The sequence below is a fragment of the Heloderma suspectum genome, chromosome 5 (assembly GCF_057233095.1).
Source record: "Heloderma suspectum isolate Gila_16-S chromosome 5, 16-S_ref, whole genome shotgun sequence".
NCBI classification, from domain to species: domain Eukaryota; kingdom Metazoa; phylum Chordata; class Lepidosauria; order Squamata; family Helodermatidae; genus Heloderma; species Heloderma suspectum.
The window spans coordinates 28,036,071-28,049,199 of record NC_139462.1 but is presented as its reverse complement, the minus strand read 5'-3'; the positions used below and the strand labels follow the sequence as shown (position 1 = coordinate 28,049,199).

Below are 13,129 nucleotides of genomic sequence, written 5' to 3'. Positions count from 1 at the left end.
GCTTTCCCCAACCTGTGCCCTTCAGGAGTTTTGGATGACAATGCCCAGCACTCTTGACTGTTGCATCATGTTGGCTGAGGCGAGTTGACGTCCAAAATATCTGGTGGGCACCAGGTTGGAGAATGCTGTTCTAAGCTGTAGTGGCATGTGCCATCATTAATCCATTCCCCTGCCCCTATAATATGAAGACTGAACATCGAGCAGGCCCATTGCAATAAACTCACATGCGTATTACCCAAACGAGTGATGTTTTACATTGCAGTCTAGTGCAAACTGCAATCATGAAGAACCCAAGGGTGAGAAATTCACTTGGGAGTCTATTGGGCACTCCCTACATAGACTAAAAGTGCAAATAAAGGGAAACAAGCAGAAAAGATATAGTGCCTTGCATAAGTATTCACCCCTCTTTGACTTTTCCACATTTTGCTGTGGTACAACCTGGCATTAAAATGGATTTTACTGGGATTTGTACCACTTGATTTACACAACATACTTAACACTTTGAAGGTGAGAAATATTTTTATTATGCCACAAAAGTTAATTAAACAAAAACAAATTGGTATTTGTTGGTTGTGTAAGCATTCACACCCCTGAGTCAAAACTTGGTAGAAGCACCTTTGGCAGCAATTACAGCTGTGAGTCTTTGGGGGTAAGTCTCTTATCAGCTTTGCATATCTGGATCCTTAATTCCCCCCCCCCATTCTTCTTGGCAAAACTTCTTGGCAAAACTTCTTGGCAAAACCTCTCAAGCTCTCTGTCAGGTTGGATAGGGACCATCAGTGAACAGCAATTTTCAAGTCTTGCCACAAGATTCTCCATCGGATTGAGGTCTGGGCTTTGACTGGGCCATTCTAATACATTCAGGTTCTAGTTTTAAAACCACTCCAGTGTAACTTGGGCTGTGTGTTTAGGGTCATTGTCCTGCTGGAAGGTGAACCTCTGCCCCAGTCCCAGGTAGAGGTGTATGAACCCCACGACTTCTGGTCTGGGTGGGGTCCATGGCGGGGAAATCCGGGTTACTCGGGGCCTTGCGGATCTCCCTAGAGCCTTACCGGGTCTGCTGGATTTTGCTGGGTGGCTCTCCTCCTGGCCGTGCCACAACCCTTCTTCCCTGTGCCAGCTGTTAAGGAAGCCCTTGACAGCCAGCAGGCGGAAGAAGGGCCTCGGGGGTACCACAGCATTCTCTCCTTGGTCTCCTGGAGAGGAGGCCAATGCAAGAGTGCTGGGCGCTGGCTGCATGGTGACCTTTCTGCCCTGTGCCAGCTGTTAAGGAAGACTTTGACAACTGGTGTGGGCAGGAAGGGCCTTGGTGACACCAGCAGTTCTGGAGAGCTGCCCTGCAGGAAATTGACCTAGAGGTGAGTGGGGTCATTCCACTGTGGACTGATTTGAGTCCTCAGCGGATTTCTCTGCCAACCCTAGTCCCAGGTCCCTTGCAGACTGAAACAGGTTTTCCTCTAGAATTGCCCTGTATTTGGCTCCATTCACCTAGCACTCAATCCTGACCAGTTTCCCAGTCCCTGCCGATGAAAAGTATTCCCACAACACGATGCTGGCACTACCATGCTTCACCATGGGGATGGTGTGCTCAGGGCAAGGATCACTGTTGGTTTTGCACACCACACAAGAGTTTTGCAGTAAGGCCCCAAAGTTCCATTTTGGTCTCAGCAGACCAGAGAACCTTTTCTCACATGTTTGTTGTGTCTCCCACATGCATTTTGGCAAAATCCAAATGGGATCTGATATGGGTTTTTTTCAGCAATGGCTTTCTTTTCACCACTCTTCCATAAAGGCCAGTTTTGTGGAGCGTCTGGGTAATAGTTTTTCCATGGACGGTTTCTCCCATCTCAGCTGTGGATCTCTCCAGCTCCTTCAGAATTACCATTGGCCTCTTGGTTGCTTCTCCGACTAATGTCCTCCTTACCCGGTCACTGAGATTTGGTGATCAGCTAGGGATGGCAAAGAATTCTGCCATGGACCCCAATGAGGCTGGATTCCAAGAATGCTTGGAGGCCCGTGGCAGAATGGACCACTCACCTCCACCTCCCCCAGACTCCGTCCGGGTCAGCTCCCTCTGCACATTGATCCTGTGGAGCCGGCCGCCAGGTCCGCATTGCTGACGATACGGCTGGCCGCCATTGCCATATTGTGCCGTATTGCTTTGCTGGGCTAACTCCAGACGCAAATGGCATCCACTTCACCATTTGCGGCCGTAAAGCTGTTAGATTAGCCTAAATACAGCAATTTATGGCTGCATTTGGGTAAATCTATCAGCTTTACAGTCACAAATGGCGTAGTGGATGCCATTTGCATCCCTGTTTTTTCACATGATAGGCTACGCAAAGATTGGCCTTCTCTAGGCAGTGTCCCAGTTGTGCCATATTCTTTCCATTTTGTAATCATGAATTTAACAGTGCTCCAGGGGATGTTCATAGTTTGGGAGAATTTTTTTTGGTTAAACATTGGTTCTTCTCCAGAACTTTATCCCAGACTTGTTTTGATAGCTTCTTGGTCTTCATGATACTGTTCATTTAGATATGCTCTCCAATAAACTCTGGGGCTTTCCAGAAACATGTGTATTTAATCTGAGATCCTGTGACACTACAATTGCATACAGGTGAACTCCATTAAACTAATTATGTGACATCTGAAGGCAGTTGGTTGCACCAGAGCTTTTTTAGGGGTGTCACAGCAAAGGCGGTGAATACTTATGCAAGGCACTATGTGTGTCTCCAAGCTGCAGCTTGAAGCCACACACAAGGAAAAAGAACAATTATTGTCCCTCCAGTTACAGCTCATCCAGGAATGAGAACTAAATGGTGTGGCTCTCTAGAAGAGTAAAGAGTGTGGTGTCTCAGTATCAAGAGACTGGAGGCCATGGAAGAATGAGCGAGGGGTTGAAGGGGCTGCAGAGGTTGTGATATGGGGTATGAAGAAGGGCAGGAGACAGCAAGCATGGGAGGGAGGAGTGCTCTAAACCCACTCTCCCTAGTCTGAGGCATGAGTAAGTAGAGATGGATGAATGAGCGATAACGTACAAACATCTTGTGCTCAATCACATTTGTGATCATTGCTTGCTTTGCACGAACAAGAAACTTATGCAAATTGAGCAGTGATCAAATGAGAGATGTGAGCAAGTTTCTCCAAATTTGTGCAAGTTTCCTAATTTGCACAACTTTCCTCCATAGACCAAAGCAGGGCTGATTTGGTCTACGGAGCAAATCAAACTGGAAATCGGGAATGAGATGAACCTGAGCTTTTGTTTGACAGTTTATTAATATTTTGGTTGATACATGCTCACACTTGCATTCACAGTTGGAGCTCTGAAGAGGGATGCTCACATGTTTTGTGAGCAAAAATGAAATTTGCATACATGTGTATGAGTAAGCACCGATAGAAAGAAGAACAACCTCCCGCCCCATGAGCACTTTAACAGCCAATTTGACTAGGTTCTAAGATTACTTCCCACCTGGTCCTCTGCTTGATCTCTTATCCTGTAAAGTACCTCACACACAGCATCACATGGCCTGAAGTGAAGGACAAATGATGCCTGAAGTGAAGGACAAAATGGCACCTGCCCATTCCATTTATGAAAGCTGAGTGGGCTGGCAGTTGAATCTTCAGCACTGGCAAAAAGACACATTTTATGACACATCACAAGCCTCCTGCCATACATGGCTCTGTCCTCAAACATCTTGCCATCACTCACTTGCCATCACTTGTCATCGCTCTGCCTGGCTCCTACTCAAACAAATACTGTAGTGTAGCAGCAGCAGCTCTAGCATGCATCACATGAGCAGAACAACAATGTCTGCTGGAGTGTGTGGTCTGGGATGTTTGCTTCTCTGCCTCTTTGCTTGGGCAGAACCCTTTCCAAAAGGCACTGTATGCTTTGGGAGAAGGCAAGTAGTGGAGATAGCCAGTTGGTCCAGGCCAGCAACATGCAAGAATCACTGCCGAAACAGTACCAGTCCAAGAGGATGGGAATAGCTCAAGAGAATGGCTGGGAAGGCTGACACCGACACCCCCCCCCCCTTCAAGAATCTGCTGCCTCACTCTGCCTAATGGTAGGGCCTGCCACACACAGAATCATTTAGAAATGCTTGTGACACTACAAACTCATAGCAAGAAAGGCAATAATGTTAGATGGGGAAAATACAACAGTCAATAGATCATTTAACACTGACACTGTTCTCTAGATTGCACTGTTACTGAATGCATCCTGTTTAGCCAGCACTGCCAGTAGGGAGGGATGCTAGCCATTTCAGCAATCCTTGGGAGAACTGCATTTCCCATAGTCCCCTATACCCTATTGCATTGTTACCAGTGTCTTGTAGCAATAGAAAGGAGGCAGGGAAAGGGGGAACAACACTCCCTCCTTTCTTCTCTCTCTATACTTCTTCTGTAGTTCTCATGGCTACCACCAGCTAAAAATACAGGAAGGGAAGTGGGGGGAGTGTGTTTGGGGAGTGGGAGCTGACAGGAATAACTTTTAAGGATGGGAGAGGGCAGCAAAGACAGGCAGCTATTTTCCCAAGAACTTGGAATGGCATAGAAAAGTTCTTGAAGTTCTTCAGAGTTTCTTCAGAAGAACCTAGATAATTTCTGAGCTAATCGGACCCAGGCTTGGGACAGCTCACCCATTTTTAATCACCAGCTGTTGTGCATCCAGTGGGCCAAATATGAATATTTAACCCAAGTAGTATAATAACCCATATGAAAGTTAGGAAAATATTGATAATAATTAATAGTGCTGCTATTGTTATTAAGCATTCTTAGCTGATCATACAATTGGGCCTAACATTAATCTGTGCAAAAACTGGGTACACAATAAAGTCTGAACAGCTACATAAAGCTACATGTTCCTATATATGCTTATACTTAAAATTTCCAGAACAACTGGGTCAGGTGTAGTACTATTGTTATTTTATTTATTTAATGGCCCAACAAATAAAATGCTGAGAGCCATGAATTTTAAGCATCAATCTTCTTGACTACACTAAACCTATTTTATTCTTCTTCATAGCCTGTCATAGATTTTTGAAGCCATCTGTTATTTATGTTCTTTATGAAATATAGATTTTTCTGTAAACAAAATAACACCTGGCATCAGCTGTGTCCAGTGTAATATCCTGGATTCCTGGTCGATTAATCCTTAATGTACCATAGATAATGGCTTCTCTCAGTTTACGAAGCTGTCTTATCATTTAGTCTGTATCATTCCATTATCTACAGGGGGGAGGAAAAGTTGCTGTCTTTTGCAAAATGCAAGCAGTTCTTAATATACCTGCAATACAATTAGAGATAGACGTTTTAGAGAATTTTATTAACTCCATTCTTTTACAAGTCACAGGTTCTTATTCAATTGGAGGGATAGTGGTTAAGTTCATAGTGTATTGAACAACTTGTTGTTCTTTGTTACACATCTCGGGCTGATCCAGAACTGCTTACAAGAAGAGTTGCACATGAGTAGCTCTGCATATAAAGGTACAGATAGCAGACAAAGAGAAATGACAAATAGATAGCCTTTGGCACCTGTGTTAAGAAGCAGATAGCCATTCAGCTTCAAGACCAAAAGCAAATACCCCCAGAGTGCGGAGATCAGCAGTGCAGTGCATAGCCCTAAGCTCACCTGTATCACCCTTGTTTTCACCTGTTCAAAGCTTTGTACATGCAAAGAAGCAGCAGAGGGTCCACTCTATTTTGCATTGGATTCTTTCTTCCCCCACTATTTGAAATGTAGATTGCCGAGTCCTTGTGGAAGGGATCTCTTCCCCCCCCCCATAACTCTTTTGCTTAGATTATTCTATAAGGCACCAAGTACATGGAAGGTGCTGTATTAAAAAGATGTCTATAATATAACACTCTGTGTGGGTGAACAAGTGTAAACCACTGCACCAAGTGTGGCTGAACAGGGAGTACACCCATTGCAGTGCACCAAGGCCATGAGGCACAGAATCTGGGGCTAACCTGGGGAAAGAAGCCAATGAGAGACAGAGCTTAGGGGACCCACAGAGGCAATACTAGCCCAGTTATGGAGGTGGTGGGTGGTTTTCCAGTAGTGTGCATTAGCATGCAGGTGGCATGGTTAGTAGGGATGTGTGAATCTGCAAAACTTGAGCTTGCTGAAGTTCTCTGAATTCCATCTTGAAGCTCGTTCTGACTCAAGTCCATATCAGATTGCAAGCTTTGTTTTTTTTCCCCTTTCTGCATGAAAATCCATATGTATTTTTGTGCATATTTTTCCAAACGTACACATCATTTGTGTGCACCTTTGAAATGTACACATTCTTTTCCCATTGATTAAAGCACATTGAATGTGCTATTTAACACATTTTGGGGAGTCCATGAATCAAACTGCAAGCTCGGAAATGTATGGATTTTGACCGCAGATTGCTTCCAAGTCTGTGTCTGGTCCGGAAGATGTGAATTGGGAAAATCCTGATCAAAACCAAACTGAAACGAATTTCTCTTTTATCCCTAATGGCTAGCAAGGAGAGTCTTCCCTGTGTTTAGTGAATGCGTGGGGCACTATCGTCATGCCCTTCAAGGCATTCTAGATGTAATGAAACAGAACACAAGAACAGAACACAAGCTAGTGATAAGGAGATGATGAGAAGGAGCTACACAGGTATGAGCTGGCTCAGTCCCCTATGGGACAAAGGACAAGGAATCTGGGACTAGGGATGTTGGAGGAATCTGTCCAGGGGGATGAAGTTTTCTGAGCTTTCATCAGCCCAGCCCCATGGACTTCGTCTTGCTTATCTGATTGCTGGCCCAACTCAATGCGGATCGAGTCGGGCCAGCTCATGGATTTCATGTTTGTTTCCCCCTTAAATTGCCATTTTACACAAACTGCAGCCACTGTTTGCATAACGGGTGCAAATTTCAGGAGTAATTTGCAGCCATAATATGGTTAACTTGTGCAAATTGCAAGCCTAAAAAGGGCTGGATCTGTGCCATGATTTAGAGAAGAGACATCCTGCACCTCACTTCAGACATTGGATTTATTCACCAGGATTAGAAGACAGGTTTAGCTGCAATTGTTCCTCCAAGTCTGGGAAAGCCTGTAGCTCAGTGGCAGAATATGTGCTTTGCATGCAGGAGGTCCCAAGTTCAATCCCTGGTTTCTCCAGGTAGGATTGGGCAAGACTCTGTTTGAAACCCTGGACAGCTGCTGCCAGTCAGTGAAGCAAATATAAAGCTTAGATGATGGTCTAACATGGTATAAGGCAGCTTCCTATGTTCTACCCTTTGACTTTCTCCCCATATAACTGAAGAGCTGCTATTCACTCCTATGAAGAAAAGTAAAGCACTGAGGTTGGGACAACTCTGCATGGCTGGGGTGTGAATGTAGTGTATCTCTCTGCAATTGCCAGGGTCCCTGTGCTAGTCAAGCATTTCCTCTCCACATGTCCTGCCCATAATAGCAGTCCTGCCATCTACTCAGAATGTTTTCCTGTGTGAATTGGGACTTCATCAAGTTATTCACGGGGACAACAGATCATTGTCCTGTTTCATCATGTATAGCCAGGTCCCAAGTGATTTTGTGGGCATGGGATAGATCTGTGTGCACTATAAATGCCCCCCTCACGCGCGCGCGCACACACACACACTCACACGCTCGCACATGCACACACACACACACACACACACACACAATATGCGGTACAAGATGAGTGAATTGGAGTAGTTGCCTCTGCAGTAACTGTGGAGCTGTCAGGTTATTTAATGCTGTGAAGCATCATACTCATGTGACCGTGCTAGACTGCCAAGTTCTATTTTCTAAGAAGTTTTGACTTTTAGCTGTGCAAACATTTATCAATTGTCTCTCCCCAAAAGCACAGCACATTGTTTCTTCAGTATTCAGCAGTTTTGTGCATTTTAATTAGAAGTCAGAGTTTTTATTTTCTCCCTCTCTTTGCCTTTAAGCAGTTGCTGCCCCTAAGACAAATTGTGTATTTTACAAACACTATCTGGAGACTAAAAATATTGTGGGGGGAAAAAGGCTTAGGCTGCATTCTATACACATTTACCTGGGAGTAAGTCCCATTGAACTCATGGGACATACTTCTTGTTGGACATGAATAGGATAGCACTGTCAATGAGGAATGGGTAATATATTTTTTGTCACAATAATGAAGTATTACAAGCAATGCACTGAACAGATTAACAATTGCAGTATTTTATATAGATTATATTGACTTGTTTCTGTTTTATTTACACCTTCAATTAAATGTTTAAGAAGCAACTTCATCTGAGGTATCTGTTTTCTGGATGGATCCTTTGAAAGTGAGGAAACTATTGTGACTGGATTGGTTCCAGACCTAGTCATACTTGAAGTAGACCCACTGAAATCAATGGGACTTAATTTAGTTATGACTAGGGATGTTTCGGGAGGCCAAGAGGTGGATGGAGTCTGGCAGACTCCCCCCTGCACAGCCTCCCGGACTCCAGTCTGTGGACCACCACCACTTACCCACCCCCGTTTGGCTCCCTGAATGTCTGCAATCTTGCGTAAATGGCTGCTTGTGTAAAAGACCTTTTACGTAAAACAACAAGCCGCCATTTTTACACAAAATGGTGGCTCACTGAAGGGTTGGGCAGTCACTTGCTGCGCAGCTGTGGACCATCTGGCAACTTGTCCAGGGAGCTGAACAGGGGCGGGTAAATGGCAATGGTTCATCCATCCCTAGTTATGACAAACTTATGTCCCATTAATTTCAGTAGGTTTACTAGATCTGGATCCAACCCACTATATAAACAAGATAAGATAACTACATTTCAGGTTACTTTCTACATACACAACTGCCCTAAGAACACAGCTGAGTCAAAACTACTAATATTTTTTTCACAAACATAATTTTCTTTCATTCTGTGGTTTGCAGTGGTCTGGCTGCTATGATTTGGGCTACTGGAGGAGACTTTGGGGGTGGAGGGTCAGGAGACCTGTCCCTCATCACCTGGAAGTTAGCTGTGGGGGGGGGGAGCCCAAGAGGCAAAGATCAGTGTGATTGGCTAGCTGTAGTAGTGCACTCTGCAGGCACTGAAGGTTGAGGGGAAATGTAACATGTAGGCAAAAGAGCGAGAGTGAGTGAAAGAGAGCGCAATGTGGACCTGGGCTGGGAGATTTTGTAGCACTGAGATAAACAGACCATGCTCTCAATGATGGGGAAAATGTTTGTCCTCATACAAGTGAACCCTTTGGAATTTGCCTGCCTGATGACTTAGTGAATGAGTGCTGAGGTCTTGCTTGGATGATGTAGAGGGAAATAAGGAGGAGAGGTCCAAAAAGGCAAAAAGGCTTCCATTGGAGTCTGGTGCACAGTGCTTAACCAGCGGGGAAGAAGAGGAGAGGCTCCTCAAGGCCAGGAAAGGCCCTAAAATGGCCTCACTATTGGTACCTACAGCAAAAGTGGTTCCTGCTTGAAAAATAGCGAAGACCCCAGCTGTATGCAGTTTGGGGTTGGAGAAGTGCAATCATCAAAGTATAACTGCATTAGTTTTACCTTTGGTAGTCATGTAAGTTCGCATTGAAAGGCATACCAAACTAATTTCTTCCTCCATCCCTAGCAACTGCACATAAGTTTACAGCATACAGAGTTTGGTGCAGCATTAGGGCACAGATCCAGTTAATGAGGAGCCTGGCTGATTTTCTGCATTCACACCCACATGCTGGGATAAGACCTGGAGTTGCAGGAGTCTTGGGCTTGCTGCAGCATGGATCACTAACATGGGGCCCTTCTTTGACCTGGGTACGCGGCAGGCCTGCCAGCACCAAGCTGGGCTGGAGCCTTGAACCTTCACCCTAAGATCCCTTCTAGGGGAAGAACCCCCACTAACCCCTAGCCCAACCCCACTAACCATTAGAAAGGGATCTGGCCCTGTGCTACCAAGGCTTGCAACAAGGAAGTTGGGACAAAGAGTTAATCAATGATATTATCAGGAATATTATTATGAGGAAGGCAAGGCCCAAGCATGGAAGCAAGTAAAATTCCTTCCCAGTCCCAACAAGCAGTGAATAAGCTCTGTTCATAGTAACAAAAGAACACTGAAAATAGAGGGGGAAGAGAAGTCAGCAATGGCAATGACTGAAAGCACATGAGTGCCTCCTATATTTGGGCCTAGAGTAGACCAGAGATGAAAGTCTGCCCTGGCACAAATTGGGTCTCCAGTAAGCAGGAACCCAGGCTTCTTTTAGAAAGCTACACTTTATTCAAGAGGTGGCCCTGTGTCCAGAGTAGGCATAACTGGGCACCTGCTGAGGGCCCATAGCCCAGCACAGGCCCACTGACAGGAACCCTGTGCTCCTCCTCTCAACCACTGCAACCTACTTGTTCACCTGCCTCTCTGTCTGGCCCAGATAATGGAGGGGGTGAAAGGATGAGCAGCTGATGCCACTGCCTATTTGCTCCCTGGCTTTTTCTCTGTCAATCAAGCAAATGGTAGCTATGATGAAAAAGAGGATGAGGAGCAGGAGCAGATAGTGACAATGGCAGTGAGAAGGTAGACTCACTGAGGGGGAACAGTGAGGGTAGGGATGGATGGACTCACCCATGCCTAGCTTCGCTGGGCGTTCGCCGAGCCACTGCTGCCGCCCACCCCTGCTCGCGGTGTTGTGTGACCTTTGCCGCAGCCCAGCAAATGCCTGACAAAGCTGCCCGGCCACCTGTCTTCCTTAGTGAACCACTTTTGTGAACAACAATGGTAGCTTGGGTGCATCCAGGTAGGTAATGTTGTGTAATTGGCAGCCATAAAGAAGGCATCTAGACAACGTTTCAGGCATGAATGGGGCCGCAAAATGGTGGCTCGCTTGGGAGGGCAGGCAGCTGCCAGGTGCTCGGTGAGCTGCAGGGTGCTCGCTGAGAAGGTCCGTGAGCACCCTGTGGTTCGGCGAGCAAGGTCCAGGAGGGTGGGTGAGGGGGAGTTCATTGGACTCCACCACTCCCGCAGACTCTCACGACATCCGTAATTGAGGGTGTCTTGCACAAGGGCCCTCAAAACCCTGGAGCTGGCACTACTGAAAACAATGCAAAGTTATGCCTCTCATTTTGAGGCATAAAGAGGACTGACGTTGTCTGAAGATCTTACACCAATTTTAGGAGCTGAACATTGACTACACTTTGTTACTGATCTCTCTTGAAAGTCGGATGATTAGGTATAAAGGAAGCACTCTGTAAAATCATGGGCTTCCTCAGCACTCAAACACTCTAACCACTACACTACTAGGGCTGCTGGCAGCTGCACACCTTCAGTAAGGAGGTATGTGCAGTTAGATACTTTTTCAACTGTCCTGATGTGGGAGGTCCTGGATAGACTATTGAACTGATATATATCCCTCCCAGAATAGGAAGTCTGTTCACCTCCACCACCACCACCAGGCTGGCTCCAGGGCAATCTGTTTTTGGAGAAAGTAGGAAATGCGGTGTGTGGGTACAAAAGGTTTCTGATATTTTCTATTACTCTAGGTCTAGTCACATAATATTCTAAAAGAGGTGTAGGCAACATTTTGGGGCTGTGGGCACATTTGGCAATTTGAGATGCTTTCCTGGGCACCATCACAAAATGGCTGCCCTGGGAGGCATAGCTAGTCACAAAGGATGAGTAACCTGACCCAAAACTTGAGTACAAGGCAGAGATGGGGGCCTGAGCCTCAACCACTAAACAACTTCTTTAAGCCCACTATTCAGCACCAACAAAAATGATTTTTTTTAAAAAAGTGGGAGGGGTAGGGCACCTTGGTGGGTGCCAAGAAAGGTGTGCAGGGGTACATTGGTGCTCATGGGCAGCACATTGCCTACACCTAATCTAACATTTAACATTCATGTGTTTTTAGTTCCTGCAAGGAAAAAGCTATTCTCCATCACATCAATCAGAGAGGACAGAGTAGCACTAAAATCATTGATTGTGCTACAAAATGGAGTGATGGCATACACACAGCTGTTAATATAAAAAGAAATGAGAGTTATTTATTTTTCAGTTCTCCAACTTGGTTTCTGTTATGCTGCTTTCTCAGTGCTGATTCACTACGTTACATAAAATAGCTTGTAATGGACAATAAATTCAAGTAAAGGGTTTTCAAACATTCTCACATCTTGAAGTGAGCAAATGAAACCACTAAAGTTCAGAGCATCTAGATCAAGGGTGAGCAATGTGTGGTTCCCGGAGCACTTTCTGTGGTTTAAAAGTTCTCATTAAAATTGCCGTTTCTAATGACAACCGACAAACCACGGATGTGTGAGAAACTCCATTTTCATTTTTTAAAATACAGCTGTTGTGATTTCAGAGACATATTTGAAACTCGTGATGGGCAACATACAGCCCTAAGGGTCTTTACTGTAGCCTGTGGGGTTTTGTTAGAATCCTGAATTTCCATCTTTCTGCTGAAATACATTCTGGCCTCTGCGGCTTGCAGAGATAAATCTGAATAGGTGACCAGTGAAACACATATTTTAATGTTGCTTTCAGTGCTTGCTCCTTTATTAACGGACTGAATACAAGCACATGAGTTCTGTCTGTTTCCAGATTCCTCCTAGTCTGACTTTTTCAGCTTTTCTGACCTTTATTAAACATGCCCACCTTTGGGAAAATTGCATCGTATTAACCCCCTGTTCCTGTATGAACTTGCCAACATGTAAGATAATAATTAGAGGTCCTTCTCTGGCTCCCTCATCTTCCAGATGTTAGGCAGGTGGCCAAGGACCTTCTCTTTGGTGGCACCCAGCTGTGGAATATCCTTCCCAGAGATGCTCATCTGGCACCTAATCTACTGAATTTAAGATGACAAGACAACACTGCATATTTGTCTGAACAATATCTTTGGGATTCTTATGACTGCTCATGCTGTTTTTTATGTGCTGTTTTATTTGGGTGTGTTTTATTGTGATTTTAATCTTGTTAGAAAGAATGATCAAACCAAATAGAAAGATCATTGGAAGTTGCCTTTGAGTTGAAATATGGGGTAGAAGAACTTTGAATTAATAAACAACAAACAAATATTTGTCATTTCTGTGCTGCTATCTCAAGATGTTGGTGAGTTCTAGAAGGTATATTGCTCTGGAGTCCTGATTCTACTCATTAAAGATTAAGGGTTCCAAAGGGTGGGGATGCACAGCACAATGCTTTCCTC

General features: G+C 45.0%; 1 protein-coding gene across 1 annotated transcript in view; it reads right to left on the bottom strand.

Moving 5' to 3' along the window:
• The window catches only part of GRID2 (glutamate ionotropic receptor delta type subunit 2), a 1,421,890-nt gene that overhangs the window by 480,934 nt on the left and 927,827 nt on the right, over positions 1-13,129 (bottom strand). The window lies entirely within an intron of this gene.